Source organism: Mobula hypostoma, chromosome 10 (genome assembly GCF_963921235.1).
Source record: "Mobula hypostoma chromosome 10, sMobHyp1.1, whole genome shotgun sequence".
Taxonomy (NCBI): Eukaryota; Metazoa; Chordata; class Chondrichthyes; order Myliobatiformes; family Myliobatidae; genus Mobula; species Mobula hypostoma.
Window position 1 is genome coordinate 99,503,731 of NC_086106.1, and position 27,801 is coordinate 99,531,531.

General features: G+C 39.7%; 1 protein-coding gene across 3 annotated transcripts in view; it reads left to right on the forward strand.

Annotated features, from left to right (window-relative positions):
* The window catches only part of tenm1 (teneurin transmembrane protein 1), a 2,340,669-nt gene that overhangs the window by 755,104 nt on the left and 1,557,764 nt on the right, over positions 1-27,801 (forward strand). For all 3 annotated transcript variants that reach the window (XM_063060938.1, XM_063060937.1, XM_063060940.1), the window contains exon 3: positions 9,406-9,506. The gene's annotated coding sequence lies outside the window, so the exon portion shown is untranslated. The remainder of the gene's footprint in view (positions 1-9,405; positions 9,507-27,801) is intronic.

The window sequence follows — 27,801 nt, forward strand, 5'->3', positions numbered from 1 at the left end:
TTCTTCACAAGAAAAATGAGCAATGTATTACTCTGGGTACTGGATAATTGTCAAGAACTGAATTTGATTACTCATGGTTATTGGCTGCAAAGACAGCTTGAAAAACAAAAATAGTTGTCAATATTTGAGTTTTTTTTCAAATGGAAAAGTATCCAAGTGTATTGCTTAGAAAAATTAACATGAAGAATGAAAACTGTAATAAAAGAAGAGAAATGGCAAGGACATTTGTTCAAGTTCCCAAAAATGTGTGTCAGCACATTTTCCATACTCTAGGGATTAAAAAGACGGGTAGTTCTGATATGAAATTTGCTACCAAGCAAAGCAGTGTAGAGAAATGTACAATTGATTTTTCATGCTGGAAGCTGGTAAGCAGTTATTACTAATAGGACCATAACTCTATGTGATATATGAATGACCTGGGTTTGGTGCATATAGCATCATTCAAAAGATTTTTAGGCAAATTTCTCCATGTCATAAGTAGTGAAAAGGTATCAGTTTTCAGAAAGGTAGAGAAATGGATAAACAAATAATGTGGAGTTTTGAAAAATTATGTAATTTTTTGGATAAATAAATTCCATTAAAGAGTAAATGCCACAAAACATAGAGGACGTGAAGAATGGGAAAGAGATGTGTGCATGCAAATCAATAAATATTCCAGGGTGCAGAGGTTGTTTAAAAATGAGAATGGAATCTTTCACTGTATTAATAGAAATATGGAGGAAACATTAAGAACTTTAAGCAACAAAACTGAGTATTTCCAGCATTTGTCTTCATTTCAGAATTCTAACATCAGCAGTTATTGATTTTTCTCACACAGATGAGAAGGTAGCCAAAGTATTCCCATTATTTGAGAAAGGAGGGAAAAACAAGTCAGCAAGGGAATTTGCCTCAGTAGTAGGGGAAATGCTCAAATCTATTACAAAGGAAGTGGTAAAAGGGAATTTGAAAAGTTATAGGATAAGGCACAATCTGCATGGATTTATGAAAGAAATCATGCTTGACAAATTTATTAGTCTTCAGGCCAGTAACTGGTAAAAGGAATGAGATGGAACCTGCAGAGTTGTTTTTTTTAGACTTTCAGGTGACTTTTAATATAACTGGTGTTGAACAAAAGGGGTTCTACCACTGATCTGTTCCCCCGCCCCCCCGCCACTTCCACTAGTCACAGCTTTTCAGCTTCTAAATGATTCATATATTTCTACTGTCTACTTTCAGCCAACCATTTCTCAATCCATGCTAGTGCACTTAGAACAATCCCATGTGCTCTGATTTTGTTTAATAACCTCCAGTGGCACTTCTCAAAAACCTTTCAGCAAGAGTATCTAAAGCATATTTATGACCCAAAGCTTTTACCAGGCAGCCAGCAGAGATGTCTTCTCAGATGAAATTTAGATTTGGAGCATTGAATCACTTGTGTGGAATCTACTTGTGCCCATTTATAACTGTACAACATATAGAGCAAATGTTTCTTCATCTTTTCGAAAAGCTTAATATCTATTTGTGGTAATCTGGAAATGCATGTAAAATGTTGCAATTATTTGAAAGGGCTCAAATTTCAGAAGAAATCTTATGATTACCTAAAAATATGACTATTCACAACTCATTTTAAGTTGCATATGAAAATATCAATCAGCTAATTATTTGTTTACTATTCACCTCTGTCTCAACCAATTGCTAGGTTGCAGTCTGTTTATACCAGTGGAACCGATGAATATCTTTCTCCTGACCAAATTCTAGCCTTCACTGACAAATACTAATATTTGTTAGAAAATAGCCAAATTAATTAAAGCTTCATTAGTTGATTAATTTATCTCAGTTACCGTCATGCTATGCAGTTTAGTGCTATACACTGTGAGAGGCCAAATATTGCAAGATATATCCCCATCCACCCCCAATGTTGCTTCTAATTTGTACTGAGCAGTGTGCACAAAAGTCTTGTGCAATTTTTTGCCGGTGACAATGAGTGCACTGAGTAATTTTTTTTTCCAATTAAAATCAGTCGATAAGCCAGATCTGAAATCTGCAGACAAATCAACACAAACTCCATGTTGTCAATATCATCCGCATCAGAAACTGGAAAAGGAAATGTTATTGTGTATGATTGTGAAATATATTTAACATGCCAATGAGGTAGAGGATGACAACCTTTTTTGTGGAATTTAAATTCCTTTCTGCGCTAGTTGCAAAAGACGTGAGTGCCCACGCGCGCACACACCTTAGAGGCAACATTGGCCACACTCACACTCTCTCTCACACTCTCTCTCACACTCTCTCTCTCACACTCTCTCTCACTCTCTCTCTCCTCTCTCTCACTCTCTCCTCTCTCCTCTCTCCTCTCTCTCTCTCTCTCTCTCTCTCTCTCTCTCTCTCTCTCTCTCTCTCTCTCTCTCTCTCTCTCTCTCTCTCTCTCTCTCTCTCTCTCTCTCTCTCTCTCTCTCTCTCTCTCTCTCTCTCTCTCTCTCTCTCTCTCTCTCTCTCTCGTTGCACCTGTGCAAAGTGTTCACCAGATACAGTAAAGTGAAATTTGATTAGTTGCATTTGTTTATTTTCTACTGCTCAGTGCTAAGTTGTTCAAGACTACAATACTGTAAGATCCAGAAAAAATTCAGTAATTTCTCCAAGCAAACATCTTTTAATGTGGTGAATATTAGAAGGAAAGACTTGAGACTGTCATTGTGATCAGCTAATAAAATCTCTCTTAAACATGAACATTAATCCCATAATCCTCTTTGGACCTGATGACATCTTATAAAAATATTTTTATTAAATTATTTATCTAATATCATTAGCCATTTTGATATGTGTTAAAGTATTTCAATAATTTTAATGTTCTATAAGAATGTAACTTGTATGAATTAATTCATTGACCAATTATTTTGTAACTTTTTATACCATTATATTGAATGAATTGCAAGAGCAAAGTTTCAGTTGTCTATAATTGGTATTCCATTATTTTAAATGATTATTGGAACTAGATTTTTTAAATGAAGCTTCATGAACAGTTGATAAGAAAGGTGTAAACTTGCAGTATAAATCAACGATATTGTCAGTTGAAGAGAATCATGTAATATAATGGAAGAAATTACTATTTATTAACCAGCTCTAACAAACCTCAGGTGGTATGAAAATTACTTTGAAATGCTGTGACTTGGCAAATGTAGTAGCAATTTTACAAAATGGTACAACTTTGAATAAAAAAAAGACAATTTTCAACCTACAACAAAGAAATCGGTAGAATGCAAATCTAGGAACATAATTATAGTAAAATAAGTATATATGACAGGTATTGAAGGAAATTTGGAATATTTAAGATGTAATTTGATGTATATTTGAAGTTAATACATGGAGTGAAGAGCTTAAATGACACATGACTTTTTGCATTTGCTGGCCTCCATTTTATGTGCTAGTACATAAATACATACATGAAACATGAGTGAAAACAAAAGTAAAATAGTACTCGAGGGTAAAGAGAAAGCAAAACATTGCAAGAGGAAGACAGATATGGTAAAGGTATGGAATTCATTACACAAAATGATAAGGGGTCCCTTTACCTTCCCTACCCCCGTTGCTTCACCTGTCGCCTTCTAACCTCCCCTTCCCCTCTCCCCCCCGTCCCTTCCCCTCTCCCCACCGTCCCTTCCCCTCTCCCCCCCGTCCCTTCCCCCCTCTCCCCCCGTCCCTTCCCCTCTCCCCCCGTCCCTTCCCCTCTTCCCTTCCCCTCTCCCCCCCCGTCCCTTCCCCTCTTCCCTTCCCCTCTCCCCCCCCCGTCCCTTCCCCTCTTCCCCCCCCCATCCCTTTATTCTGTCATCCGCCCCTTTCTTTCCCGGCTCGTGCTTTGCCAGGATAGAGAGACATTGGAACCCAGGTTTGGTTTAGAGAGGCAAGGAGGTTTGGATTCAAAGTAGGAAGAATTGACACTTGAACTTGATGATCAATACAGGCTGGGAGGAAGTTGTCAGGGGAGTAGAGAGACAACCATCACTGTACTTGATTTAAAAATAAATCCCAGGAAAGGAAAATTTGGTGTGTAAGCCCAGCAGTTGGGAGGTGGAATTGGGTGGAATCTCAGAAGTGGGAGGTGGTAGCCCAGAGGATAGAGGTTGTTGGACGTTACTTTGCTGCATCAATGGGCCCAATATTCACTTCATGTTACTGCAGAAAGGGAAGTAGCCCATAAAAGGAAGTAACTAACCCTGCAGGTCTCCCAATCTGGCATAGAGCTACTGGAAGTAAGTCTATGTTATATGGATCAATGCACCACGATGCCATGCATCCCGAAAATCCTATTACAAAGATGTTCTTGTTAGAATTTCCCAAAGGATACAATGGTACCCAGAAGTGGCTGTAGTCATGATTTAATCCAAGTATTGAACACCACAGCACAATAGACTCTGCTTTTTGATCAATTTTTGTTCACAAACTTAGTTAACTTGATGTTTAATACACTAACAGATGGCATTTTATTAAAGGGGCCTGCAAATGGAACATTTTAAGAATTATTTACTTTAGATGAAATTAATAAAACACAAATCAGATTGGAGATGAAGGATATGTGTGGGTGAATTTCCACAGCTAGTACCATCATATAATTGTGTTGCTTAGACACCATATTTCAACTCATTCCACAACACTCTGCAAGTTGCAATTGTGATTAAATGGTTTTCAGAACATTTTACTGGCATATTGTCTTATCAAGGAATGTTGAAAGCTTTGTGTTTTAAATGCTGTGTTGCAAACATCTTTCCAAAAGTGGTCATGAATAATATTGTCTGGGGAAAAAAGATTGAACAGATTGTTTGGATGTGCCTGCTTTGTTAAACTGATACATGCAGTTCTGTCCCACTGCACAACTATGTACATCTAAAGTTGTGAATGTATAAAAGATCACATCATCTGAATTGCTACATAATTTCTGGAGCTCTCGTTGGAGTGTATATATGGAGAGTTTCATATATTCCCAGTCAATAAAAGTAAATAAGATTTTTCAAGTTCTACAGTGTTTTTAAACTCCAGATAGCCAACAATGTTTTATAGAGGATTAAGTACTTCTAAGGAATAATACAAACACAGCAACCATCTTATGTACAACAGTCATGTGATCTTCCGTAGGAGAGCAGATAGAGCTTCAAACCTTAGCAAAATTTGATGGTCCAGTGCAGCCTCAGATGCACCACTGAAAAATTAGCCTGCATTGCAGCTGAAAATTTCCCTGCACATTGGAAGGAGGCAAGCCTCAGAAAAATTATTTCTAGATAGTATTAGATGAGTTATGAGTGAACAGTTAGAATTAATAGATGGGTTCTGTCAGGAGTGGGATCCTTGGACACTCAGATGTTTGGAGGCTTGGGTTAGTTTGGGCAGCTGATTTATGTGTGGTGGTGTTGGGCAGAAGTTGTGATCTTGGGTTGGGTGATGGTATTTCCTACCATAGGGGGACAAGTAAATGAGCCTAAATAAGAGCAGGATAAGTTAGCTAAAGAAAAGCAGACTGAGTTGGCTGCCCAATGTCAGACTGGAAACTGGTCTGGAAAGCTCCCTTTAAATTCTGCCAAAGGAAACTACATTGGTGTGGTGTATTTCTGTCCCTGTTTGTTTATTGACCGACTTCATAGGCCCGTCATAAGAGGCTTCCAAATGTGTTTTCCAAATGTATTTTGCTGATCACCACTGTTCATGTCCAAGGATTACATTTCATATTGGAACTTGGCACAAAAATCAAGATTTGTGAGCCATAACGTACCCTTAATTCTGTTAACACTTCATTTTTCATTAACTTTGGATCAAATCACAGATGTGGCACATGATCCACTTTAAGCAGATAAGTTTAAGCAATAGAGTAAAGCTTAAATCAACTCTGCTTTGTCAAAAGGCAGAAATACTTTCATGAAGCAAAGACGTGATTTACCATGACAAAAAAAATCAAAGTAATAAAACACTTACCTCTATTTATGTGGAAAGCAGAGAGTACTTCCGATGAAAGTACGGAAATGGAGAAGTTGCCATATAAATTACTGATCTGTGCTATAACCCCATCTCATCACCTGACTTGTCATTCAGATAAGTGTACTAGATGGTGGAGTTCCTACTTCATAGATATGAGCCAGTCTTCTCAGATAGGATTAGACATTGCATCACACCATCCCCTTCACTGAATTGGTAAGTGTTGGTTACGGCTAATACCTTCTCAAGGCTGAAAATTAACTTCACATTCCTTCAAATTGAGGTCATTACAAGGGATTTATTTAAAGGCAAATAGGAAACAATAGTAAATACTACTTCCTTTCCCAATCTTTCGGAACAGAAACTATGATTTTTTTTTCGTAAGTGATTTGACATTAAATTCAATCTTTTAACTGACACTTCTAATTTTCCAGTAAAAGAAGCATTACATGGGAAAAAACATCATGTTCAATGGCGACTCTCGTCAGGAAGAGTCCAGTTGAGTTTTTGGAGTGCCGCAAAACTTGGGTTGTCTTACTGAAGCATGTAGAATATTGATTAGGTAACTATTGAAAATGCATTTTTTTTTCTACTGAGGGCATAGTCTCAGAGCAAGGAGCATATATTAAAGCAGATGAGGAGAAACTTCAGAAGATTATGAATCTTCAGAATTCACAGCACTATGGAGAAAAGACAGTAGAGTCGCTGAATATTTAAGACTGATTTGGGAGTAATTAGGAGGAGAAAGTTAAGGCAGGAGAGCGGAACTGAACCCAAATGAGATCAGCTATAACCTTAGCAGAAAGCACTTTGGATCTATGGCCTTCTCTGTTCATACTTCTACTTTCTTATGAAATGTCCCAGAAATATTAGATAAATGATCACTAGTTGCAAAACATAGCAATAAAGTAACATCATGCAATTGAATTTTAAGGCATAAGAGAAACTAGTAGGAAAAATTCAAAAATATTAAAACAAGGAAAGCATTAGCTTCCTATAGACAAGGAAGCACTAGTTTGTTAATTTTGCAAAGTGCATTTTTAAAAATCTATGAAAAATTTAGTATCAAAATACTGCTATCTCTCAATTAATTTTCATTACTACTTCTAAGCAGTTGTTTATTTCAAGTACAAGAGATTATCTCAGTATATTTCCAGATAATTTAGTCACTGGTGATCAAATGCTGTTACTTCCAATGAAATGGAGCATACATCCTTGATACAGTACACCAGCAGTGATATTTGATTAAAATTATTTCAAATCAACAATATCAATGCATGATCAGGTTGTAGTCACATTTAGTTTTGTTGAAGTTAAACATACAACAAACCCTTTGAAAATTCTGCATTCTTTTCCCAAAGAATTGTTTTAATGATACACTTGTTCTTTACCACTCTAAATAAATATATTTTTTTCCCATGTATTTCTGGAATATTGAAGAATGAGACTGCCTTTGGGAATCTGAATATTTGCATTGATCACTTCTACCTATAGAGAAGAAATTGCATCATGATCTCTTAAACTGCTAATTCAAAGTACATTTATTCTAAAACCATAAGATGTAGGAGCAGAATTAGGCCATTTGGCCCCCTGAGTCTGCTCCACCGTTTCATCATGGCTGATTCAAATTTCCTCTCAGCCCCAATTTCCTGTCTTCTCCCCATATCCCTTCATGCCCTGACCAATCAGGAATCTATCAACCTCTACCTTAAATAGACCTTGGCTTTCATAGCTGCTTGTGGTAAAGAATTCCACAGATTCATGACTCTCTGGCTAAAGAAATTCCTCCTTGTCTCCATTCTAAAAGGACGTCCCTCTATTCTGAGGCTGTGTCCTCTGATTTTAGACTCTCCCACCATAGGAAACATCCTCTGCACATCCACTCAATCAAGGCCATTCACCATTTGATTGGTTTCAATGTAGGTTACCCCTCACCCCTCTTCTGAATTCTGATAAATACAGGCCCAGAACCACGAAACGCTCTTCTCAGTATGTATACAGAATACGGCTCTGAGATTAGTTCTCCCATAGGCAGCCACAAAACAAAGCAGCACCATGGAACCCAGTCAAGGAAAACATCAAACACCCAACACATGATAAAAGGACAAATTGTGCTAATGGCAAAAAGCAAGGAGGCAAACACATAGAACATCAAACATCAAAGCAGGGAGGGGTCCAGTAGTATTTAGTTTGGTACGGTTCAGCATCACACCGCTAGCCCACTGCTGGCCCAGGGGAAAAGTACTCTTAGCTGAAGTACCCCAGACCACATTGATTGCCCCGATGAAACAGCTCAGAATCAGGAACACACGCAGCATGAACCTGAAAGTCCCTCAAAACGAGTCTACAGCCTCTCCAGTCAATCCTTGCAGCTTGAATCCCAGGACTCCTGCACTTTCCACCAACAGCAGCTAGTGAGAGGGAGAGGGAAACTGGTCAAACGCAGGCAGACTATTTGCTTCACTATAGGATAGCTATAAAGTTATGTTTTTTTTTAATAACACATTTTGACTATATAAGAAGTTGCTGAATATCACATTTATTCCATTACTGAAGGAATTCATGTAGGTCAGAAGCAGCAAAGTCACAGTTGAATTGCACAAGTCACCTCAACAAAAGGGAAAGGAGACATGGCATTAGTTATCTTTGTGCATGTCACCTACTCATTTCACAACTGAGGCTTCCAACTTCTGCTCTAAAATGGCTGCTTTTGTACATGGACTTGCATTTTGATAATGAGTGCTAACTGGGTAATTAGTCAGCCTTAATCCCACCTTTCTGTCCTTGGCTCAGGCACTTAAATTAGCGCTAGCACCCTTTGAGATCATATACTTCAACATTGATCGAAGATCAGCATGGGATCTCCCTTGAACAGAAAGATCAGTGACATGTGGTGAGCCACGAATTCACTATTAAGGGAAGATGCATATTTTAAATATACAATGTCTGTCTTCCAGTTTTAAGTTTAAAGCAAGTTTAGTCTGTAATCATAGCATATTATTCAGCTCTGTTCTTTATCTGTGGGGAGCAGGCTACTTGTAAAACCCTGTCATGATTGTCAAAGCTGACAGCAAGTGCAAGTTAGTCTGAGTGTGGCATTGTTCGAGCTGTGCAGCATAACAGTGCTTTGTGTGCCGTGCTAATGGCACAGAAAGCTCAGGGACAGTAACTCAGTATGCGTTGCCATGGTTACAACTCTGCACACAGTGTAGGTGAGTGCAAGCACAGAGCTGTTTGATTTCTTACAGCCCCACTACTCATATCCTCACTGCCCTGACACACCTCCCCCAGTTGCTCAAAACCAGCTTGTAATAGTCAAGTTTCTATTGCACATATAACAAATCTTGTGATATTCCAGGGAATAACTTTCTAACTTTTTCTTTTTGTAGACCATTACACTTTCAAATTTCTGAAGTAACCAATTACCTATTAAGTGCTAATAGCCTTTTGTCCTTTTATTAACAGGGCTTATTATTCCATGAATTGGCTGCTTTGCCACTGAATCTCCATCCCTCCACCCTCCCACATCCAAGCGTGCATTTGGAACAAAATCAGAGGGGAAAAAGGTAAAGAACGACATTTAACTCAGAACAATAATGGCTAGTCTTTTCTTCAAACTTTGTTCTTTACACCAAGTACTAATGATAGAATACTTGTGCAAGGAAGCTCGCTATTCTATTTTACTTGCAACAGAATGCACTCCAGTCTTTCATCTGATCATCCTGTACTTAATTTTCATAAGCAGCTATTTTAGTTGTGGTTTATAGGTCTGTAACTAAATATTCTCTGGCACTCTCAGGAGTAATAAAATTCGGCTTAATTTTTGCTTGATCTGCAATTAAGTCTGCATTCAGAATGCCTTTGTACAATGGAACAAAGCTTATTTGTGTTGCAATTGTTGAAAAGATGTGAACCCTTTCATTTTCTTCCTACTTAGTCCTTCAATAATTCCCAGCTTCCGGCCAGTTGTGGAGGATATGCCAACCATGTAATCTGATTGATGCTTAGCATCCATTGATGCTACTTTTGAGGTGGTCAATAAAAGACATCCAACTGTGTCTTGTCTAGTGCAATGTTTCCCATCTCCTAAGACTTTCTCCTCAACTATCGTATGCCAAAGCTTGGAAAATGAACAGCAGGGAACAATCAAAGCTACAACTCCTACTGCCTTGGCATATTGCCCGCTGATCGAATGCACTGTGCCACCTTTCAGCTTGAATAATATCATAGTACCCAGTGATTTTACAACAGAATGTCTACACGTTCAAGGTGGGAACAAATGCACTTGTTATTAGTCAGCTACCTTCAGCTCTTTTGAGACTTTGAATCTATGTTGCAGAAAGTATAAGTGTTATTGAAATGAGAGGTTGTTAGGCACTAATTCAGTCCTTTCATTAAAAAAAAACTGCTGGAAGCTTGGAGTTTTACACTCTACCTACAACGATCCTACATCTTCCGTTCCTAAGTCAGTTCCTTGTATGGAATTAATTTAATTTTTTTTCACCCTACTCCTGTCCACCAATCTGTCCATTAGTTACAATATGTGTCCTTTGATTTTAAGCTTCCAGCTTGATTTTCTTTCAACTGTGACTTAATGATGCTTTCAACATCATACTTGCCTTTTGCTAACTGCACTATATGATTATTTATTTCATATACAGAATGCATTCAAATATAACACCTTCAGTCCTGTATTCACCAATCTTGTCTCAATGTTGCATGAAGTTGAAATCCTATCCCTTTCTAAGCTTTATTTTTTTTTCAAAAATTATTATTCTTGAGACTTCAGTAACCTCTCCTAACCTTTAACTTTATCCATACTTTTCCAGGTGGTGTTGGGATGGAGTTGCTGGGCAGATAGTGAGGGACAGCTGAGGGGCAGTCAGCATTGACTTGATGTACTTAGACCTCAAGATGATATTTTGTTTGGAGATCTTGAATTAGTAATTAATTCTTTATAAAGGGAAGCGAAGACTGGCACATACCAAGCACTTCCAATGACATCAGGGAATCCCAAAAGGTCTGAATCAACTAAACCCTTTCAAAATGTGATCAAACTCACAGAACCGGAATTGTGGCATCAAATCTACACATATATAGGAAGGCAGGAGTGGAGAATTTGTTTAAATTATGTTTACAGGAGCATTGATATACACTAAAATTAATTAAAATATTCCTGCTCTCAAACTTTCATTTTTCCTTAAAGTTTTAAATTGACTAATATTAAAAATGCATCATGTGAATCTCCTTGTAAAAGTGACTCCTATGTGGATATCTTACTGGTCAGAGAACATAACGATAGTCGTCAATTGGGAAGGGAGTTTCCATTATTCATCATTCAATGAAGAATTAAATTGACTTTCCTATGCTGGTATTCTTACTTTCACCTGGGTAGCAAACTGTCTAGCTCTGCCCAACCCAACAAAGTCGTGATTGGAGCAGAACCAGGCAAAGAGTTCAGTGTTTTTACATTGATGGATATGCAGGTTGATTGCATGTTTGTTAGTGATCACAGAAATCTGTGGGGTTAAAAGGGTTCCTGAGAAACAAATTCCTCCAAAATTCTGATTTTACCAATCCTACAGACAAATCTTACAGCCGTTGCACAAATTTTGTTTTGTTATAATTGATTCAATGTTCATGGCCAGGAATGAACCAGTGATACTGGTTCACAAAACGTAAGCAGGTTTTTTTTCATGTTTGTAATTTGAAGAAAAAAATGAGCAACTTTCAAAGCTTGTTATTTGAGATGGTCTTGGCTGGTTAAATGAAAGAACTTAGCTTTTTATTGTTCTTGAGAGAGTATCACTTCCAAGTTTTTAAGGATTAACTGCACTTCTCTCTTTTCATAACTGCCTAGAAATCCATCTCTGTTTGTCAGAGTTAAGCTTATTACTTAGATCTTTCAATATTTGTTCAGCCCCTAGAATGAATTTTAGAGGTGGAAAACAAGATCAGACATGGGATACACAACAGTATTAATGAAAAAGAGTTCTCAATTTAATTGATTCTGTTCAATAAAGAAACTATTGCTCATATTATTTTGAATAAGAGCAACTAGGAATATGCTCTAATTGGATTTGCCCAAAACATTCTGCACAACTTTTGGCTGATTTTTAAAAATATTTCTAAGCTATCGGAAATTGTTGAATTGCAGTTGAAAGTAAGTAATATTTTTTTCTCTCTCAATCAGGAAAATTTTTAGTTCAGATTCTTTATATGGTGGCTGAGTTCATAATCCAGGCTTGGCATGCCAGTGTAGTTCAGGAAAGTATCTTTTCAATGAGACAAGTTTGTTTGTACCTATCCTACAAATATGCTAATCATCCAATGGCACAATTTGAAGCAGAATAGATTTGTCTTCAACTGGTTTGCATTTCTTCCTCATACAGTATCATCAAAAGACAAATGAATTGGCCTTTCTAGCTATTACTGTTAATAGGATGTTTCTTTGTGAAATAAGTTGCTTTGCTGGTTCGCATCATGACTAATTACACGTCAGAACAATGCATTCCATGTGAAGATCTTGGACATTTGAAAGTGATTAAAGTTGAACACCAAATTACAGACTTGTGGTATTTTATTGTTTGGGAGATTTGTGTTGGATAAGCTAATGCTTACAAATTAAAGGTGACCTAGTGAGATAAAGATGCTTAAAATGAACTATGTTGCTCATTTTCAAAAGTTTAGTAACAGCTTTTCCATTCAAAAAAACTGGGACTCTGAAACCCTCTTCACATAAAGCTGTGTTTTTTGGAACAGTTGGAGCTCTCACAACTGAGATCACTTTTTTTTTTCCTGGGCCATTTGAAACATACCAGGCAAAAATGTTGAGGTGGCAATCAACCTTAATTAAGAGAACACATTCAAAGAGATGTATGACTTCAGACTTGCAGCATGATGATCAAGGCAACTGTAATTACTTTTATGATTTTGTGAACTAATTCCTTGATGGCATCTGTAAAGTACAGACCTGTACTTCATAGTACACAGCTATGTAAGTCTAACTACCACTACCTGTTACTATGACAACAGTCCATTTTGAACAAACAAGATGCAACTTAATTCTTGTCCATTGTGATGGTCACTTACCTTGTCCAATGATGATGGTGGGTCTTGTGCAGTTCATCTCTTATGGACTTGAGCGTGGCAGTGGAGTCCAAGTCTTGAGTGGCAAGCTCACTTGCCCATGAGGATAGAGGACCTGCCCTGAGTCAGTTGGAGTGATTGTTGCTGCGGCTCTCAGGCAGCCAACAGGTCTGCACGACGCCTCTCCTTAAGGTTGTTGTGGGTGAATATTGCCGAGGCAGGTTATCCAGTCTGGTCTTGTGTGCACTGTTGCAGATGCAGTGGAGTAAGTCCAGCATATGTGATGTTAGCTTTCTCACAATATTTGTTTCCTCATTGCCCATAAATAACACAGCATACAGTAGTTTGGGGATTCTGGAGTGCTCCATTCATATAACACATCCTGACCATTGAAGCTGGACTTTCAGGCTCAAGGCCTCACTGCGTATAGACTTGGCTCTGTCGAGGATTTTGAGACCTTATCCAGGCAAGGGGTGTCTAGGATTGACCTCTGCCTGAGAATGTGGAAGCCCTCTAGCTGTCTGAGATGTCTTCTGTAAACAAACCGTATTTCATAGCCATAAAAGAGCCTGCTAATGATGACAGCATTGAACACCTTGAGCTTTGAGGACAGATGAAAGCTGTGCTGGTTCAACACAAGTGAAAACAGGAGGCCAAGGCTGTGGCTGACTTTGCAAACCCTGGCACTGATTTCCTTGTCTAGGAAGCCACCACGAGAGATGGCGCTGCGAGGTACCTGAACTCATCTATTATACTCAGTTTTGTTTCCTTGATGGTGATGGATGGAGGGGCAACAGCAGAACCAGGAGCAGAGCAAATTAGGACTTCTGTCTTTTAACAAGCTGATGGTGAGGTTAAAGAGATGAGTGGCTTTTGCAAAGCTGTTGACAATGACTTGGAGATCAGACACTATGTGGGACATCAGGGTGCAGTCATCAGCATAGAGCAGTTCAAGGATGAGCTTCTCAATCACCTTCAATTTGTACTCAGATGACGCAAGTCAAAGAGTGATCCATCAGCTCTGTACTCCAGATATACACCTTGTTTGAAGTCTCAGATGGTGTGGTTCAGCATGCATGTGAAGAATAAGTTAAAAAGCATAGGGGCCAACACACACCCTTGTTTCAGACCATTTGGAAAGTTCAATAGCTCTGAAGTTTCTCTGCTTGACAGAATGAGGCCAGTTATATAGTCATAAAAGAGGTGAATGAGTTGATGGATCTGTGAGGACATCCCAGCTTTGACAGTATCATCCACCGTGCTTCTCTGTTGACCACATCAAACACTTTGGTTAGATCTATGCAAAATGCATATATGCTCAAATTTTGTTCTATGCACTTTTCCTAAACCTGACAAATGACTGAAACTGTGTTGATAGTGCTATAACTCAAGCCAAAACTATGCTATGTCTCAGGATATTCTCTTCTGATATATTGGTGATTAGGTGGTTGAGAATTATGTAGGCCAGAATCTTCCTAGCAAAGAACAAGAGGAAGATGCAGCTTTGCTTCCCTTGTTTTTGATGAGCAGGATGATCATGGCATCGTTGAAATATTTAGGCCTGTCTTCTTCCCAGATGCTCATGAGAATGCTGTGGAAGGTTCTGACTGCAACTGAACCTGCTGACTTGAAAATCTCAGTGGGTCTTCCATCCTGCCCGAGGGATTTTCCAGAGCTTGTTTGAGCAATGGTTTTCTTGATGTAAGAGGATGTTTGATGTAAGAGGATGTTTGAGGGTGTTATTGTATTAATTTTATTAAAAGGGAAACTGCAAAATCACAGAATGGCATCAAATGAAGCCAATGAAAAGATGAACAGAGAGGATACTAACAAATCATACCATTTCATTATTTATATATTATATATATCATAAATTATATTAGGGGTGGAAACAGAAAATGAATTTCAATGCAACTGGTACATTTTGAAATCATTGGAAGTGAATTTGGGGTGGTGAGTAAAAGTGGCAGCTGAGAGTGTAAGGCTTATGATTCAACAGTGTTTTTTTTTCCCCTGGCTATTTCATTCTGAAGAAACAGCTAAAGAATTTACACAATGATACCAATACTGACAGGAAGATTTTTGGACCTTAATAACAATGAAAATCATTTGGAACTAATGGACTGTTCTTGCATATTATATGGAAATTCTTCTCACAGTACACATTAAATTCTATTTTACTTCATTGTCACAATCTACCCTCATTGAACTCTATGACACAGCAGCAAACACAGGCTCAGCCAGGCATACAAATATAGAAACACTTCTAGGTACCTTTCACTTTGCTCACCATTTTTGCAGCCTTGTGGAATTCCAATTCTGTTTGAAACAGCTTATGTTCAGCCCAAACAGCTGCTCAAAACTGTACATATACCATTGTGTGAGGCTCTGGTAAATCACCTACTGAGCATGACCAAGGTCGCACTATTCCTGTGAATCTTGGGGGAGCTCCAGCCAGGGTTCAACTTGGGGCTTTTTTTCTGTTTGTCATGTGACGAGAATACACATAGATTAAAATGTTAGCTGGCCTGTGCTGGCACCAGTGGGATCAGCAGTTGGTCTGCCACCTGTCTTCAGGAGAAAGAGAGATAAGGAAAACAATGGAGCAGCATTTGGAGATGTTAATGAAGGGACGGGAGAGTTTAACGGAAGGAGAACTGTCAAGATCGGCTCCCCCTTTGAACCCTGAACTGTTTGAAGTGATGGACAGGCGATACCCCAACAGGGGGATAAAAAGGGACAGGTTCGCTAAGGCAAGACACATGACACCCCGAGGTAACGAGAGCCTGGAAGCGGTGCGTCTCCCACAAGTCGGTGGGAAGTTTTGGAAGGCTGGTCGCGGTTCAAGCCTTAGACGCTCAGGGTGGAAAGGCACGATCAGCGGGAACCTGGTGTGTGTCCGCCCTTGCCTGGGTGCCAGGTTCACCGCAGAGAAACGATCGTATCTGGAAACAGAGGGGTCACGGTCGGTGACCTCAGAAGACATCACAAAGGGCTTGCCCGAAAGCTAACTGCGAAGAATATCGAAGGTCTTTGTGGAAGCCGTTTGAATATTCATTCATTTTGCTCTCTCTCTCCTCCACCCCCGCTGTCCATCTCCCACGGCAGTGATTACTGCGAACTGAACTGAATTCAATTGAACTGAACTTTGTGTCACTTTGAAACTGGTCATTTACCCCTAGACGACGATAGAGCTTGATTGATCCTGTTATCTTAATTCTGTGTACATGTGTATTTATCATTGCTGAACTGTTGCCTTTATTATCCTTTTGATTAGACTACTGTGTTGCTTGTTTCTTTAATAAAACTTTCTTAGTTCTAGTAGTCCACACTCCAACTGAGTGATCCATTTCTGCTGGTTTGGCAACCCAGTTACGGGGTACGTAACAGCCAAAAGAAACTTCAGAACACTTACTTACGATCAGAGAAGAGGAACATGAAAAACACCACACACTGGGGGGTGGCGGGGGGGGTGGAAGAGAAATTGGAAAGAAAGTGAAGGAGGGAAGGAAGATCTTAATTGAAAGAAAGCCAGAGACATAATAAGGTGTAAGCATAACCATTGTCCTGCAGAGTACTCAGTAACATGATCAGCAGAGATGCATAACATTTCTTCAAATCCTTTCTATTACTCTTCAGTGAACTTTTTGAATAAACATGATTAACAAAAACTCTTAGATTAATAGCTTCACTTATGATATTCTTTATTTTCCTTAAGGTCATGGTAACTAAGTTTTAATGGATAGTAATTTAAAAAGATTTCTTGGATCAGAACAATAATTATGTGTGTGAAATAATATTGCTATATGACCACTAATGTTTAATGAACCACAATTATCATCAGCTAATAGTAAAATGCTAGTTGCTCAAGGTTGGTTTCTCCCTGAGAATTGCAGTATCTGGATAATCAATTTTCAAGGTGATTTTTTTCAAGGTTTGTATTTTTCATGGTGTTGCTGTATTTCCCAGTACAATGAAGTACAAGGGCAATGACTGGCCATTTCCCACTTCATTCAATTTCAGTTTGAGTCTGACCTGCTTGCTTCCTTTAGGAAATTGATGTGAAGTAGATTCATTTAAAGAGGAAGGGTGTTTGGGGATGTGGTGGAAAGCTATTTTGCAAGGAGTTGAAAATGTCTCTTCAAAAGGAATATATAAGCATGAACCTATAAAGGAATAGTCAATGGTAATTCATCTCTGAACTCAACTTGGAACAGTAGAAAAATACTATCACTTTTAGAGATCTGGAATCATTGCACAGCAGCAACAGGTTCTTCAACCCATCATGTCAATGCCAGCCTCTTGTCTATCAACATTAACCTCACTTGCCACAGCAGATCTGCCTATTTTAGTCCTGTCTAAATGTCTTTCTATGATACATAATTATTTATGTTTGACTCCAGCAACTCTTCTGGGAGTTAAATTGAGACATCAACAACTTCCCCTAAATCCCTATTAAGCTTCCTTCCTTTGATATAAGTCTAATGCTCTCCTCTTTTTCTACCATTGGTTCCCTCTGGGGTGGGAGAAAACTCTGATTATCTCACCTATCTGTGTTATATACCTTAGCCTCCTTGTCTCGAGGGAAAATTAACTCAATCTCTTCAAGAACCTAAAGTCCTCCTCTCCAGACAATACCCTAGTTATTTTTATGCACACTCTATTGCACAACTATATCCTTTCTATAGTATGGTGACCAGAACTGTATGACATGATCTGAGTCAGTGCTTTGTAGAGTTGCAAAGTAATGTGCTGAATTTAAATTCTGTTCTGAAGCCTTCTTCATCACCTTATCTACCTGTGTTTCTGTTTTCGGGGAACTATAGATTTCAACCCCAAGATCCCTCTATCCATCAACATGCCTTAATGCCCTACTGTTGTGTCCAATATCTGTTTGAATTCCCAGTATGCGTCGCCAAACAAACTCTGTTCTCAACTTCCCATCTAACCTATATCCTGCAGTACCCTGAGACAAAAGTCCTCTCTATTCAAAACCCCAAAGATTTTCTGGTTATCCACAAACTCACTAATTATGCCATTAACATTCACACTTAAATTCACAACAACAAGGATCCTAGCCCTGATCCTTGCTGTAAGTCATTGGTCACAGATTTATAATCAGAAAAGTACCTTTTTATCACTAACCTCTGCCTTCTTTCATCTGTGACAAGAATACACATAGATAAGATATTAGTTGTCCTGTGTGATCAGCAGCTGGTCTGCCACCTGTCTTCAGGAGAGAGAGAGAGATGAGGAAAACAATGGAGCAGCATTTGGAGATGTGTAATGAAGGGGAAGGAGAACTGTCAAGAGCGGCTCCCCCTTTGAACCCTGAACTGTTTGAGGTGATGGACAGGCGATACTCCAGCAGGGGGATAAAAAGGGACAGGTTCGCTAAGGCAGGACACACACGACACCCGAGGTAACGAGACCCTGGAAGCGGTGCGCCTCTCACAAGTCGGTGGAAAGCTTTTGAACGGCTGATCGCGGGATCAAGCCTTAGACGCTCAGGGTGGAAAGGCACGATCGGCGGGAACCTGGTGTGTGTCCACCCTTGCCTGGGTGCCAGGTTCAGCACAGGGAAACGGTCGTATCTGGAAACGGAGGGGTCACGGTCGGTGACCTCAGATGACATCACAAAGGACTCGCCCGACAGCTGACTGCGAAGGTCTGTGTGTGGAAGCTGTTTTGAATATTCATTCGTTTTGCTCTCTCTCCTTCCCCCCACTGTCCATCGCCACGGCAACGATTACCGCAAACTGAACTAAATTGAACTGAACTTTGTGTCACTTTGAAACTGGTCATTTGCCCCGAGACAACGATAGAGCTTGATTAATCTTGTTATCTTAATTCTGTGCACATGTGTGTTTATCATTGCTGAACTATTGCATTTATTATCCTTTTGATTAGAGTACTGTGTTGCTTGTTTCTTTAATAAAACTTTCCTAGTTCTGGTAATCCAGGCTCCAACTGAGTGATCCATTTCTGCTGGTTTGGCAACCCAGTTACGGGGTACGTAACACATCAAACTGATCAGCTTGCCTTCGGTCCCATGTACATTAAACAACTTGGACCAGCTAACCATTTTAGACTTTGTTGGTCCAAATCTGTTAATGCACATGGAGCCCAAGGCAGGACATTAGTATTGAACAATGTGCAATGCAGGACATTATTAAATACTTTACTAATTTCCACATACATGGTTTTACGATCCTGCCTTAATCAATCTTCTAAGATGGCCTTCAAATAAAAATGCATTCAAATTTGTAAAAATAAGTTGCCCCCTCCCCATCAGTTTTGTGCTAACTACCCTGATCGGTCCATCTTTCCAAATATGCATAAATACTCTCCTTTAGGATTTTCTCCAATCATTTCTCTACCACTGAAATAAAGATGGTCAACTTCGTCCCACCTTCCCCCCACCTTCCCCTTCAAACCCTCCCCCCACCTTCTTTATAGGGCCTCTGCCCCCTCCCCCTATAGTCCTGACGAAGGGTTCTGGTCCGAAATGTCGACTCATCATTTCCACGGATGCTGCTCGATCTGCTGATTTCCTCCAGCATGTTGTGAGTGTTGCTTTGACCCCAGCATCTGCAGATTATTTTGTGTTTATGGTCAACCTCTACTTTGGTTAATCACCACTGTCTTTATTATGTAAAAGAACAACATTAGGTATCTTCTAGTTTTCTGGCATCTTGCCTCCATATGCTTCTCCTTGAAGAATACAGATGAGAAGTGTTCATTTGGAATTCAGCCACATCACCAGGCTTCACACATAGATTACACTTTTGGTTCCTAATGTGACTCACACTTTCCCTGACTACCCTCTTGCTCTTGAAATACTTAAACTATCTTGGGATTCCTCTAGGTTTTAATTACCAAGAATATTTTTTGACTCCATTTTGGTATCCTAATTTGTTGCTAAGTTCTCTCTTGCACACTTATTCCTCAGGAGGCTCCTTGATTCCAAATGCCTACATCAAAAATAGGTTTTTATTTTTCCTTACCAGCCCTTAATGTTCATTTTGTTATCAGTTTGCTATCTTTGCCTTTCACCCTGATTGAAGCATGCTGATTCTGCACACTTGGCAACTCTCTTTAAAAGACATTTATTGGTCAGTTGCCAGCTTACCCACAAGTATCATTTCCCAGTCTGCTTTTGCCAGGTCTTCCTAAACTTGAAGACCAAGCTTATCCCTTTCCACTGGTCACTTTTCTAAATATTTGTCCCCTTATCCAATCCTGCCCCCAAAACTAATACTTAACCATCTGCCCAGTTTCAATTTGAATATTTAATGTTTAGTGCTCAATAAGACCATATGAAAAATATATTTTGGTGGTCACAACACAGATGCTAATTGGCACAATACATAGCTGAAGGCTTTCTAAACATTGTGCATAAAAATATCTGGAGGCAATTTATCACTGACTTTACCTGGAAAAATTCTAAGAGCTCAGAAATAAAAAAAAATCTAGATCATTGGATGATAAAATAAACTAATCCATATGATGTTTGTGGTCCCAATGTCACAACTATTCTTTTAAGCATGGAAGGAGTTTACTTAGAAACCATAGAAACTACAGCATAGAAACAGGCCTTTTGGCCCTTCTTGGCTGTGCCGAACCATTTTCTGCCTAGTTCCACTGACCTGCACACGGACCATATCCCTCCATACACCTCCCATCCGTGTATCTGTCCAAGTTATTCTTAAATGTTAAAAAAGAACCCACATTTACCACCTCATCTGGCAGCTCATTCCATACTCCCACCACTCTCTGTGTGAAGAAGCCCCTCCTAATGTTCCCTTTAAACTTTTCCCCCCTCACCCTTAACCCATGTCCTCTGGTTTTTTTCTCCCCTTGCCTCAGTGGAAAAAGCCTGCTTGCATTCACTCTATCAATACCCATCATAATTTTATATACCTCTATCAAATCTCCCCTCATTCTTCTACGCTCCAGGGAATAAAGTCCTAACCTATTCAACCTTTCTCTGTAACTGAGTTTCTCAAGTCCCGGCAACAATGGAAGTCCTAATTCATTTTCTCATCAATGTAGGCAGGAAATTTGATTAAAATCACAAGATTTCGAAGCTGGAGGAAACTATATTATTTCTTGATACCTCAGCTTCTAAGTCAAGTCCACTTTCCTGCCCTCTCGTGATTTCCACAGTGTCCAAAAAATCTATTTCTGTCTTTGATATACTTGTAACTGAACATCTACAGACCTTTGAGAAAGATATTTGAAAGCTTCAAACTTGTCAGTGAAAAAAGTTTCCTCATTTTTTCATAAAATAACCTGCTACTTATCCTTGAGGCTCTGACCCCTAATTATTTGCTCACCCACCAGAATGGAGAGTTATCCCTCAAATTTTTCTGCATTGAGCTTTTTAAAAACATGTACATTTCCTTGAGATCACCACTTACTTTTAACTCCAATTAATGCAGGCCTATTCTGCTCAGTCTCTTATACTAGTCCTCTTTTCCCAGTAACCTATTTAAAATATTAACACACTCAATCTCTAGGAAATGTTAACTTCTTTCTTAAATAAGGAAACCCAACCAGCATTTTTTGGTATGGACACTACAGTACAATATAATTGTATGAAGCTTTCTTAAACCTGAATGAGCAAAAAAAAACTAACTTAAAATTTGCTTTCCTTATTGTTTGCTGCACTTGCATATTAACTTGTGATTCATGCATATGGATGTCCATAATCTTCTCAAGTTTAAGTTCAGCTTATTGTCATTCTACCATACACATGTTCACCACTGAACAAAACAATATTCTTCTGGACCAAGGTACATAATACAGTACATATAATTCACACACAAAGTAATATTACTAAAATAATTTATTTAATAAGGTGCCTATATGGTACACGTTTTAAAAAGTAAGCAGTATAACACTACCGACGTTTCATATGTGTTGAGACGGGTGGTATCAGGGAATTCAGTAGTCTTACGGCCTGGGGAAGAAGCTGTTTCCCATCCTAACAGTTCGTGTCTTAATGATATGTACCTCCTGCTTGGTGGTAGAGAATCAAAGAGATTGCTGGACGGATGGGAGGAGTCATTGTCAATGCTAAGGACCCAGCGTATGCAGCTCTCCTGATAAATGTCTCTAATGGGTAGAAGAAAGGACCTGACGATCCTCTCAGCAGCCTTCACTTTGTAGGGAGTTACAGTCAGATGCCTTGCAGTTCCTGTACCAGATGGTGATGCAGCTGGTTAGGATATTCTTGACAGGGCTCCTGTAAATGCAAAGATTGGTTAGAATATGTACTTGGGGGGGAGGGCAGTAGAACTCAACTCAGTCTCTTTTGGAATGGAGATACTGCTGTGCTTTCTTGACAGATGAGATATCTGTCATATGCACTCCCAGAAACATGGTGCTCCTAACTCTCTCCACGGAGGAGCCATGTATGTGCAGTGAGAAGTGATCACCCTGCAAGTTCCCAAAGTCAAGATTCGCATGTCTTGTCCACGTTGAGATTCAAGTTGTTGTGCTCATACCATTCTACCAGCCGCCCTATCTCCGCTCTGAACATCATCTCGTCATCATTACTGATCAGGCCCGCCACTCTGTGTCATCAGCGCACCTGGTGATTTGGTTTGAACTGGATCTACCGGTGCAGTCATGTGTCAGCAGCATGAACGGCAGGCTGAGCACACAGCCCTGGGGAGTGCCCGTGCCTAGCGGGATGGAGCTAAAGATGTTTCTGCCATCATGGACTAACTGTGATCTTTCTGTCCAGAAGTCCAGGGATCCAGTTTGAAGAGGGGTGTTGAGACACACCAAGGACAGTTTACCCACCAGCATCAGGGATAATCGTATCATACACTGAGCTGGTCAATAAAATGCATCCTGGAATATGGGGCACCACTTTCCAGGTGGGACGGGATGGAGTGGAGTGCAGAGGCCATGGTATCATCAGTGCACTGACTTTGAATGATAAATGAATTGGAAACAGTCCAATGTAGCAAGAAAATGGGATCTAATACGATACATAACCAGATGCTCAAACTCTTGATTGTTGTTGAGGTCAGTGCCTCTGGATGGTAGACTTTGAGGCAGGTGGCCTTTGCCCCCCTCAGCACTGGGATGATGGCGGCTGTCTTGAAGCCAACGGTGATGGAGAACTGTTCCAGAAAGATTTTGAAGATGTCGGTTAGACTCTCAATTAACTGGGCTGCACAGTTCCTCAGCACCTGACCAGGTACATTATCAGACCCCACACACAAAATGCTGGAGGAACTCAGCAGGCTAGGCAGCATCTATGGGGAAAAAAGTACAGCAGATGTTTCGGGCCGAGACCCTTCAGCAAGACTGGAGAATAAAAGATAAGTAAATTTGAAAGGTGGGGTAGGGGAGAGAGAATCACAAGATGATGGGTGAAACCTGAAGGGGGAAGAATAAAGTAAAGAGCTGGGAAGTTGATTGGTGAAAGAAATACAGGGCTGGAGAAAGGGGGTTCTGATAGGAGAGGACAGAAGGCCATGGAAGAAAGAAAAAGGGAAAGGAAACCAGAGAGAAGCAATGGGCAGGCAAGGATATGGTGAGAGAGGGAAAAGGGGATGGGGAAAGGTGGAGGGGGGTGGGGAGGCTATCACTGGAAGTTTGAGAAATTGATGTTCATGCCATCAGTGTGGTGGCTACCTAGACGGAATAGAAGGTGTTGTTCCTCCAACCTGAGTGTGGCCTTATCGCGATAGTAGAGGAGGCCGTGGATTGACATATCGGAATGGGAAGTGGAATTCAAGTAGGTGGCTACTGGGAGGTCCCACTTCTTTTGGTGGACAGACACAGGTGCTTGGCAAAACAGACTCCCAATGTAAATTGGGTCTCATCAATATACGGGAGGCCACAGCAGGAATTCTGGGAATAGTGGGAATATTATATGACCTCAACAGTCTCACAGGTGAAGTGTAGCCTTACCTGGAAGGACTGCTTGGGGCCCTAAATATTAGTGAGAGAGGAGGTGTAGGGACAGGTGTATGATAGTGAGGGAGAAGGTGTAGTGGGCAGTATGGGGGGGGGTGGTGGGAAGCACCTGATGACATGAACATCCATTCCTTAAATTTCTGGTAATGCCCCTCCTCCCCCATTCCCCATCCCCTTTCCAACCCTCACCTTATCTCCTTGCCTGCCCATCACCTCCCTCTGCTGCTCCTCTCCCCTTTTCTTTCTTCCATGGCCCTCCTTTTCTGTGCCCTCCTATCAGACTCCCCCTTCTACAATGGTGCAACTCTTTTACCAATCAACTTCCTAGTTCTTTACTTCATTTCCCGACGCCCCCAGTTTCACCTATCACCTTGTGTTTCTCTCTCCCCTCCCCCACCTTTAAAATCTACTCCTCATCTCTTGTTTTTCTCACCAGTCCTGCTGAAGGATTTTGTCCCGACATGTCAACTGTACTTTTTCCATAGATGCTGCCTGGCATGCTGAGTTCCTCCAGCATTTTGTGTGTGTGTGTATTGCTTGGATTTCCAGCATCTGCAGGTTTTCTCTACATAATCGGACCCTGCAGCTTTACATGGGTCGACCCATGCTAGGGTCTTCCTCGCATCAGCTGCAGTCAGACCGAGTGCCTGCTCCTTGGATGAAGGAGGGCCTTTCTCGTCATAGACATTTAAAGTTTTGTTTGAACGGAAGAGAGAAATTTTATCTTCATTTTCCAAATTAGCATTTTGTTTTTCAATATAATTGCGCCCCCTCAGCCTCTGGGCTCTTTCCTTGCTGCCATTTGTCTCAAACGTTGATCCAATACTCAGTGCTGCATGTGCTGGTTGAAACTGGTTTGTTCTGCCTCTCTTCTACAGGTTATGCACTCCCTACAAATGTATTTTATCTACTGTGCTAAGAATTCTAATCTTGGCATACTAACTTCTTGTGTGTCACCTACTTCAGCATATTCTGTAAAGCTAATACTATTACATCCATGTATTCTCTACTAATCAAACTGATTATCCCTTGAAATGTTAATATTTAACAGCACAATTATTTCTTGTCAATTTGTGCTTAATTGTAGTGCTTATCACACGTCCTGTTGAAATTGCCCGAAAACTTGATTCCAGCAGGTTGTAATTTTCTTTTTTTGTTTGTTGCGCTCTTTCCCTCCTTTCTTGAAAAGGTGTGCTGATATTTTCCGTTCTCACATCTATGGGAACACATCAAGAAAATTCTGGGCTATCACTACAACATTCAAAAGCTCTTTTCGGACTTTAAGCTGAGATAGTTCAGGGAATTGTTGGCCTTTAAGCCAGTTTAATGCTCCAGTACTATTCTTAATCTAAAATTGACACTTGTATTTACAGAAACATATTTGATTAACATCAAAGGAGCCTGCTTTTACTTTCACTGATCTCATACGTAAGTAAAATGCCACAAATGCTAGAAATATGAAATAAAGCACAATATCCAGAAATATTCAGCAAGCCAGGCAGCATCTGGGAGCAGAGATCAAATCTTGGAATTGAAGTGTTAACTTTATTTCTGTCACTGCATTTGCTCATGAGTTCTTATCTGCATGTTTTTTTTTTAATAGACCAGTCCCTGTTTATCATTCTTGCCAATATTCTAGTTTTATATTTCTTTCAACAACCTTTGGTCATTTTATTTTAAGGCTTTCTAAGTTTTGGGCTTGCTATTTCCAACATTGTAAGACTAGTATAATTGAAATTATCTTTAAATTTTCAAGCTACAATAAGAATATCTAAATGCTCTTCAGTAGGCATAAAGATGTAAAGAAAAAGTGGAGGGTTATAGACTGCGTAGAAGAAAAGGGTCAGAATGATCATGGAGTAGACTTATAATTAGTTGGTACATCACTGTGAGTCATTGTGCTGTACTCTTCTATGAATTGCACTTCTACAAAATACTGCATAAATATAGCTTTGTTCAGCTTCTGGAGCAATGTTACATCAAGCTGTGAAACACTGAGAGCTCTACAGATGAAGGCATATTATAAATCCCAAGCTTTCGGCTATTAGCTGGGATGATGCATGGCAAGTAACATTCACGCCACGAAAATACCAGACATGTTGACACGCGAAGGGAGGAAATTCAGCTATCAGCCCCTGACATTAAGTCACTGAATTCCACCCCCCTCCCCCAACTATCGATATCTTTGATGTTACCACTGATGTGAAACTGAACTGGAATAACCAGGTACAAAATGTGGCCACAACAGCAGGTCAGAGGGTAGAAATCCTGCAGCGAGTAACTAGCTTCCTGACTCCCTAAAGCATGTCTGCTATTTCCAATACTCAAAGATTACTGGAATACTCCACACCTCCTTGGATACATACAGGTACAACAATAGATGAAGCTCAACACCTTAGCGGACATAGCCACCTTTTAATAGACAGCCTACCCACAACTATTTGCTCAATCTATGACTAGCACACAGTAGCAACAGTTTGTACCATCTACAAGATCCAGTGCAGCAACTCCTGAAGGTTGCTTATTCAGCATCTTCCAAGCCTGTAATCTCCAACCCATAACCTTTTTCAGCTAGAAAGATGAAGGCTGCTAAACTGCGTTACTGCTGTAACACTTTAGCTAACATTATTGTATGTACAGTACATCCAGTATACCTCAAGAACTTTGGCTTTTCAAGAAGGCAGCTCGCCAGCATTTTCGCAAGAACAATTAAATTTTTGTTCAGTATGCAGAGCCCACACCCTTAAATGAATAAAAGCACACATTCATTGTACTGGGTCCTGAAACCTTCCAAATAATTGAAGAGATGAAGGCTGTTAAATCATTATATTGAACATTTTTCTAGTCTATTGACTCTGAACTATTTCTTAGAGGCCATATTTGTATAAGGTAGATCAGTAATACATCAGAGTTTTTAATACAAAACTAATTTATTAATTTACAATGGAGGGTGACCAAGTGAATATGTCATAGTATCAATTACAGCTATAGACTGTTTCCACAATAATGCCATAATCAACTTAATTTCATTGAAGTATTAGGTTTGATTCAGAACTGCTGATGTTATGGAGTTGAATCAAGAAAGCGTATTCAGAATTGATTTCTCCCACAGAATTCATGTTTAAAAAGATGCATGAGATGAATGGCTTCCTTCTTGTAGAAGCCAATGACCTACACAAAAGTTAAGTCAAGCTGCTAGCATAATGTAGCCTCCATTCAGTGCCATTTTTTCTCTAACAATTGTGGGCCCACTATTATGCTACTCGTTAACTCTATATCAGCCTTAATATATGAAAATGTTAATCTAAAACAGAAGCAAGATGCTGCTAATTCTGGAAATCTGAAGTAAAAATACTGATTATCTAAAAAAATTGGACTTGGCATGGAGTCTGGATTGGTGTAATATGCCTAAAAGGCGTTGACGTTGAGTTTTTTTTAAAGAATAATGTAGGAAGCTGGGGATAGAGGTTATGATGGGTATTATGATATTGGGTTTGTTGACCATGAAGTTCTAATTTCAAATGAAGATCTTGAGTCCTATCCAATATAGATATCTATGGGTACCCTCACTCAAGGGAGTTTTTACTGTAGCCATCTACTCTTCAAAGACTAAATCAATTTCCTGTTTATCCTCCACAGTGAGTTTAGCTGCCAACACCCACTATTTGAATGGTGGGTTCCCCGCTCCCTACCAAGGAGGAGATGTATCCAACTAACAACGTAGTTTAAACACAGTTCATCTATTTCTAGTGATATGCGTTTAATTCTTAAAACGCAATTAAAATTCACAGAACACTTTGATGTTATAAGAGATTTCCAAAATACAATGGA